Below are 7,483 nucleotides of genomic sequence, written 5' to 3' on the forward strand. Positions count from 1 at the left end.
TATGAAGTCTCTTACCATATTTAGCTATATTACAACAGATAATTTATAGGAAAATATCCTTAGAATAAATTTTGAGGGAAATATCATAAATTAAAAGAACTGTAGTCATCAGATATATAAACAATATCAATGTATTTAGACACCATAATTCTCTTACTTCAGTTTTTTGTAAAGTTATACATGAAACACATACTATCTCTAGCCAACATCTTTTATAGTGACTTACAAAATTCATGTTGTAAAAATATCAACACAAATAAAACATTGGTCTACAACTTCAGCAAAGTGGTTGTGTATAAAATTAACTCAAACAAATCAGTAGCCCTCCTCTACACAAAAGATAAAAAGGCTGAGAAAGAAATTAGGGAAACGACACCCTTCATAATAATTCCAAATAAAATAAAATACCTCGGTGTGACTCTAAACAAGCAAGTGAGAGATCTGTATGATAAGAACTTCAAGTCTCTGAAGAAAGAAATTGAAGAACTCAGAAGATGGAAAGATCCCCCATGCTCATGGATTGGCAGGATTAATATAGTAAAAATGGCCATTTTACCAAAATCGATCTACAGATTCAGTGCAATCCCCATCAAAATTCCAATCCAATTGTTCAGAGAATTAGACAGAACAATTTGCAAATTCATCTGGAATAACAAAAAACCCAGGAGAGCTAAAACTCTCCTCAACAATAAAAAGACTTCAGGGGAATAACCATCCATGAACTCAAGCAGTATCACAGAGCAATAGTGATAAAAACTGTATGGTATTGGTACCGAGACATGCAGATAGACCAGTGGAATAGAATTGAAGAACCAGAAATGAGGCCACACACCTGTAGTCACTTGATCTTTGACAAAGGAGCCAAAACCATCCAATGGAAAAAAGATAGCATTTTCAGCAAATGGTGCTGGTTCAACTTGAGGTCAGCATGTAGAAGAATGCAAATTGACCCATGCTTTAGTCCAAGTGGATCAAGGACCTTCACATTAAACCACTCAAACTAATAGAAGAAAAACTGGGGAAGAATCTCGAACACATGGGCACTGAAGAAAATTTCCTGAACAGAACACCAATGGCTTATGCTCTAAGATCAAGAATCGACAAATGGGATCTCATAAAGCTACAAAGCTTCTGTAAGGCAAAGGACACTGTTGTTAGGACAAAACAGCAAAAAACAGATTGGGAAAAGATCTTTACCAATCCTACAACTGATAGCAGGCTTATTTCCAAAATATACAAAGAACTCAAGAAGTTAGACTGCAGGGAGACAAATAACCCTCTTAAAAATGGGGTTTAAAGCTAAACAAAGAATTCACAGCTGAGGCATGTTGAATGGCTGAGAAGCACTTAAGAAAAGTTCAACATCTTTAGTCATAAGGGGAAATGCAAATCAAAACAACACTGAGATTCCACCTCACACTGGTCAGAATGAATAAGGTCAAAAAACTCAGGCGAGAGCAGATGCTGGCAAGGATGTGGAGAAAGAGAAACTTTCCGCCTTTGTTGGTGGGATTGCAGACTGGTATAACCATTCTGGAAATCAGTCTGGAGGTTCGTCAAAAAATTGGATATTGCACTCCCTCAGGACACAGCTATACCTCTCTTGGGCGTATACCCGAAAGATGCATCAACATAAAACAAAGACACATGCTCCACTATGTTCATAGCAGCCTTATTTATAATAGCCAGAAGCTGAAAAGAACCCAGATGTCCTTCAACAGAGGAATGGATACAGAAAATGTGGTGCATCTACACAATGGAGTACCACTCACTTATCAAAAACAATGACTTCATGAAATTCATAGGCAAATGGATGGAACTAGAAAATATTATCCTGAATGAGGTAACCCAATCACAGAAAAACACACATGGTATGCACTCATTGATAAATGTAAATTAGTCCAAATGACCCATCTAGCGGGTGCAGTTATTCAGCGTCCCGAAGAGGCTTTCTGCCTGTGGGTCAAAGGGGGTGAAGAGAAGGAGACCAAGCAATAGTTCCATTGTCAAGGTCTTGCTTATTGAGAGAAATGTACAGCATTTAAAGCTCTGAGGCAAGAATAGAAGCGGGAACTGAAGCTTAGGGTGGGGGAGTATTGGGAAGTGCCCAAGGATATAGGGTAAATCACTAAACTGCAAGATATCCTCCTTAAACAAAGAGGCAACAGTCTTCTGAGGACATGTTCTTTGAAAAGGTCGAACCCTTCTCAGGAATCTGCTCAGGGACATCCGGTGTTTTGTTCAGGCTGAAACATCCTGTGATTGCTCCCGGGGTCTTCCTGGGAGAGGCTTTTGTCCTCTCAACAATCTCATATTCTAACAGCAGCCACCTAGGGGTGAGCATCTGTGGCCATACAGCCCAAAGTCATCTAGCCACCTTGAGCTATGAAGTCACAAAGCGGCCAGGCCCAAATCCAATACAGCTCCCTACACCCAAATGCTCAAATTACCCAAGATTCATAGACCACATGAAACTCAAGAAGGATGACCAAAATGTGGATGCTTCACTCCTTCTTTAAAAGAGGGACAAAAATTCCCATAGGAAGGGATAGAGAGCCAAAATTTAGAACAGAGATTGAAGGAATGGCCATTCAGAACCTTCCCCACATGTGGCCCATACATATACAGCCACAAAACTAGTTAAGATGGATGAAGCTAAGAAGTGTAGGCTGACAGGAACTGGATGTAGATCTCTCTTGTGAGACATGGCCAGAATATGTCAAATACAGAGGCGAACACCAACAGCAAACTACTGAACTGAGAAGAGGACCCCCATTGAAAGAATCAGAGAAAGAGCTGAAAGAGCTGAAGGTCTTGAGATCCCTTAAGAACAACAATGCCAACCAACCAGAGCTTTCAGGGACTAAGCCACTACCCAAAGACTATACATGGACTGACCCTGGGCTCTAAATTCATAGGTAGCAATGAATAGCCTAGTATGGACACCAGTGGAAGGAAAAGCTCTTTGTCCTGCCAAGGCTAGATCCCCAGTATAATGGGATTGTTGGGGGTGTCGATAATGGGGGTTGGATGGAAAGGGGAACACCCATATAGAAGGGGAGGGGAAGGAGATAGGAGGATGATGGCCTGGAAACCAGAAAAGAGAATAACATTTGAAATGTAAGAAATACCCAATTTAATAAAAATGGAAGAACTAAAAAACATTGTCTTAAGGTTTCTGTATTATACCAATCATGTAAATCCCACATAGCTAACAGCTCTAGGAAAAGCAGTACAATATCTGAAAAATTCACTACAACGTCAACTGTCTAAGTCATAGCAAAAAATTTCCATTACATACAAAATTGTGAAGCATAAAATGGCTGATAAATTCAGAACACTTTTGATATACTCACAGACCTATATGTTGACATATGCAATTTTATATTGACAGCTGTGTTTATATAAGAACACAAAATGACCTTGTTTCACTGATAAGTTCCCTACATGAACATGTACATGCCCAATCATTTTGTAAACCTAAAGGATTAAACAAAATCCAGGATCCATTATTTATCTTGAATTTGTATAGCACCAAATCCCAGTATCATTGTATTCTGTTTTTTTTAAATCATCATATTAACTGATATGAAAATTTTTTTAAAATGCAATCATAACTAAATTACACTGGTAGCATGAGGCCATTTCTTGGGTGTTATAAGAACACTTTTCTAAGTGTGTACACTGTGGTAAAAAGAATGGGCCTGATACTTCAATTTTAAAACTGTTATTGCCATACACCCATTGTGCACAGTGATGAAATTTCAAGATTCTTGAAAAGTACAAATATGTATTATTCCATGAAAATAACTTTGATAATGTAAAAAGTTTCAGTTTGCTAGAGTTTGAAACTGCAATGTCTTCCTCTGGTTCCTGCTTAAAATACTTGGTCCCTATCTACGAGTTCTGTATGGAGAGGTTCTGAGAAGCTTTGAGAAGAAGTGCTAGTTAGAGGGCTTAGGTCTTGGTGATGTATATTTATGGGTGTATTTCCCTAGTACCTTCATGTTTTTCTCACCGTATGTTTTCTACATCCTTGCCAATAATGAGCTTCTCTGTCACATCTTCCACATCCTAATTGATGGAACTCAGAAAACATGAATCAAAACAGCTCTTTCCTCTTCTGTATGTCCCATGCCTTTTGGTTCTGCCAAGAGCTACAGAATTAACCAGTACACCACTCTTACAGCAGGGAGAATAGCCAAGATTATTTAGTGGACTTGTGAGTGTGGAGACAAAAGAGACACAGCAGCAGAGAACAGAGTAAGATGGTTAGCTAGAATTCCTTAATGACAGACACACACATTCACACACACACACACACACACACACACACACACACACACACACACATCAGAATTCAGGGGAGATCAAAACCTCAAAAATTCCACAGAATATAGAAATCAAAATGTCTAAACAACATACAAAATGAAAGAAAATATCTTGTCCCTTTTATCTCACCCCACATCTAGGCTCAAATAAGAGCCAGAAAAGATTTTCTTCCTTTGGGGAGATTTGGACAAAAAGACCCCACCACTTCTTTTCTTAAGAAACTTACAATTTCTACTGTCAGAGACTCCTAAAGCCTCTATAGGCTTGGAACCCAGCTAACAGTGCTTCGAAGCATATGGATGGTGGGCTGTCCTAAAGAGAGAGTAGACACTGTGTACTCCCTCCCAACCATGGCCTATGTTGCTGTGCCCCTAAATTAGACTAAGTGCTGGAGGAAGTTCTAGTTCATAGACAACCAGCCTTTTCATTCCTTTTCCCCTGAGGCTAAATCCAATGCTTTATTCTCAGTTGGTAATACATCATACTTGAATGGGAAGATAAGAATGCCTTTCCCAAACCTAAGCTATACTATGAAGCAGCATTCCAGTTACTGATGCCCTCTCCTTATAGTGTCAAGATGAAAAATAATATTGTCCTCAGTGGTCCATGTCTCAAATTAATGGAAAGTACTAATCTGCATAGTAAAGGCAGAAATCTACATCCAGGACATGTCACAAAGCTGAGCAATTGCACATTCCAGCACCACAATGACTCAGGAACAACTCTGTGATACAAACTCTTGTGTTCTGTGGGCAGAGCATACACTATATGTTCCAGAGAATCAGAGACTTCATTGTGTTGCTCTTCCCTGTACATAGCAGCCTCAGCACTCCAAGTGAAGTCCTTGAAGCTGAACTGACTCTCCAAAACCCTAGCAGACAATTGTCTTTTCTTCAAAAAGTAGAGTTAGTATTGTTCTACTAAGTCCAGCCACAACTGCATCTTGACCATTGTAAGTCCTGCTGTGAATATATCCAGTGGATATAAACATATCCAGTGTCATAAAATAAGGGTGGCAATAGCAAGTGACTGCAAAACCCTACTAGGTCACCCAGAACCTTGATCCACTACACGCACATACACATACTACATACAAGCATACATACATACATACATACATACATACATATACACACACTCATGCATACACACTACATATATACATACATACATACATACATATATACATACATACATACACACACATATATACTAAATAGAAAAGAAACTTCAGAGTCATATGGCACTAGAGATCAAATGGACTTAAGAAATCACACAATATTCCATTCAGTTGCCTCAGACTATACATTCTTCTAAGCACACAAAATGTTTGACAAGATCTAAAAAATGTAACATAAATGTAAGAGACAGCAAGACAAGCTAACACCAGAGACAACCTGATGGCAAGAGGCAGGGACAGAAACCTAAACAACAGAAACCAAGACTACTTGGCATCATCAGACCCCAGTTCTCCCACCAAAGCAAATATGGAATATCCAAACACACCTGAAAAGCAAGATTTGGATTTAAAATCATATTTTATGATGATGATGGAGGACTTTAAGAAGGATATAAACAACTCCCCTAAAGAAAAGCAGGACAGCACAAGTAAACAAGTAAAAGCCTTTAAATAGGAAACACAAAATTCCTTAAAGAATTATAGGAAAACACAACCAAACAGGTGAAGGAATTGAACAAAACCATCTAGGGTATAAAAATGAAAATAGAAATAATAAAGAAAGCATAAAGGGAGACAACCCTGGAGATAGAAAACCTAGGGAAGAGATCAGCCTTCACAGATGCAAGAAAGCATCACCAACAGATTACAAAAGATAGAAAAGAGAATCTCAAGGGCAGAAGATACCAGAGAAAACATCAAGACAACTGTCAAAGATAATGTAAAATGCAAAAAGGTCCTAGGACAAAACATCCAGATAATTCAGGTCAAAATGAGAAGATCAAACCTAAGGATAATAGGTATAGAAGAGAATGAAGGCTTCCAATTTAAAGGGCCAGTAAATATCTTCAACAAAGTTATAGAAGAAAACTTTCCTAAACTAAAAAAAAGAGATGCCCATAAACATACAAGAAGCATACAGAATTTCAAATAGATTGGACCAGAAAAGTAATTCCTCCAGTCACATAATAGTCAAAACCAAATGCACAAAACAAAGAAAGAATTTTAAAAGCAGTAAGGGGAAAAGGTTGAGTAAGATATAAAGGCAGGCCTATAAGAATTATACCAGATTTCTCACCAGAGACTATGAAAGCCAGAAAATCCTGGGCAGATGAACACAAGAAGCCAGCCCAGGCAACCATATGCAGCAAAGCCCTCAATTAACATATATGGATAAACCTAGATATTCCACAATAACACCAAAATTACACAATATCTTTTCACAAATCCAGCCCTACAAAGAATAATACATGGAAAACTCCAACACAAGGAGGGAAACTATAACCTAGAAAAGGAAGAAAGTAATCTTCTTGAAACAAAAAATAAATAAATAAATGAAGAAGGGAGCCACAAAACATAATTCAGCCTGTAACAACAAAAATAACAAGAAACAATAATCACTATTCCTTAATATCTCTTAATATCAATGGACTCAATTCCCCAATAAAAAGACATAGAGTCATGGACTGGCTACGTAATGCTGCAAACAGGACCCACACCTCAGGGACAAAGACAGATACTACCTAGAGTAAAAGGCAGGAAAACAAATTTCCAAGCAAATGGTTCAAAGAAACAAGCAGGAGTAGCAATTCTATTATTGAAAAAGTCAACTTTCAACCAAAAGTTATCAAGAAAGGTAAGGAAGGAAACTTCATATTCATCAAAGGAAAAATCCACCAAATGAACTCTCAATCCTAAACATCTATGCTCCAAATGAAAGGGCACCTACATTCATAAAAGAAACCTTACTAAAGCTCAAATCACACATTTTACCTTACACAAAATAGTAGGAGATTTTAACACACCACTCCAATTTGTGGACAGATCATGGAAACAGAAATTAAACAGAGACATAGAAAAAATAGCAGAAGTTATGAACCAACTGGATTTAACAGATATTTATAGAACATTTCATGCCAAAACAAAAGAATATACCTTCTTCTCAGCACCTTATGGTACCTTCTCAAAAATTGA

The sequence above is a fragment of the Rattus norvegicus genome, chromosome 4, assembly GCF_021556685.1.
Source record: "Rattus norvegicus strain SHRSP/BbbUtx chromosome 4, alternate assembly SHRSP_T2T, whole genome shotgun sequence".
NCBI lineage: Eukaryota > Metazoa > Chordata > Mammalia > Rodentia > Muridae > Rattus > Rattus norvegicus.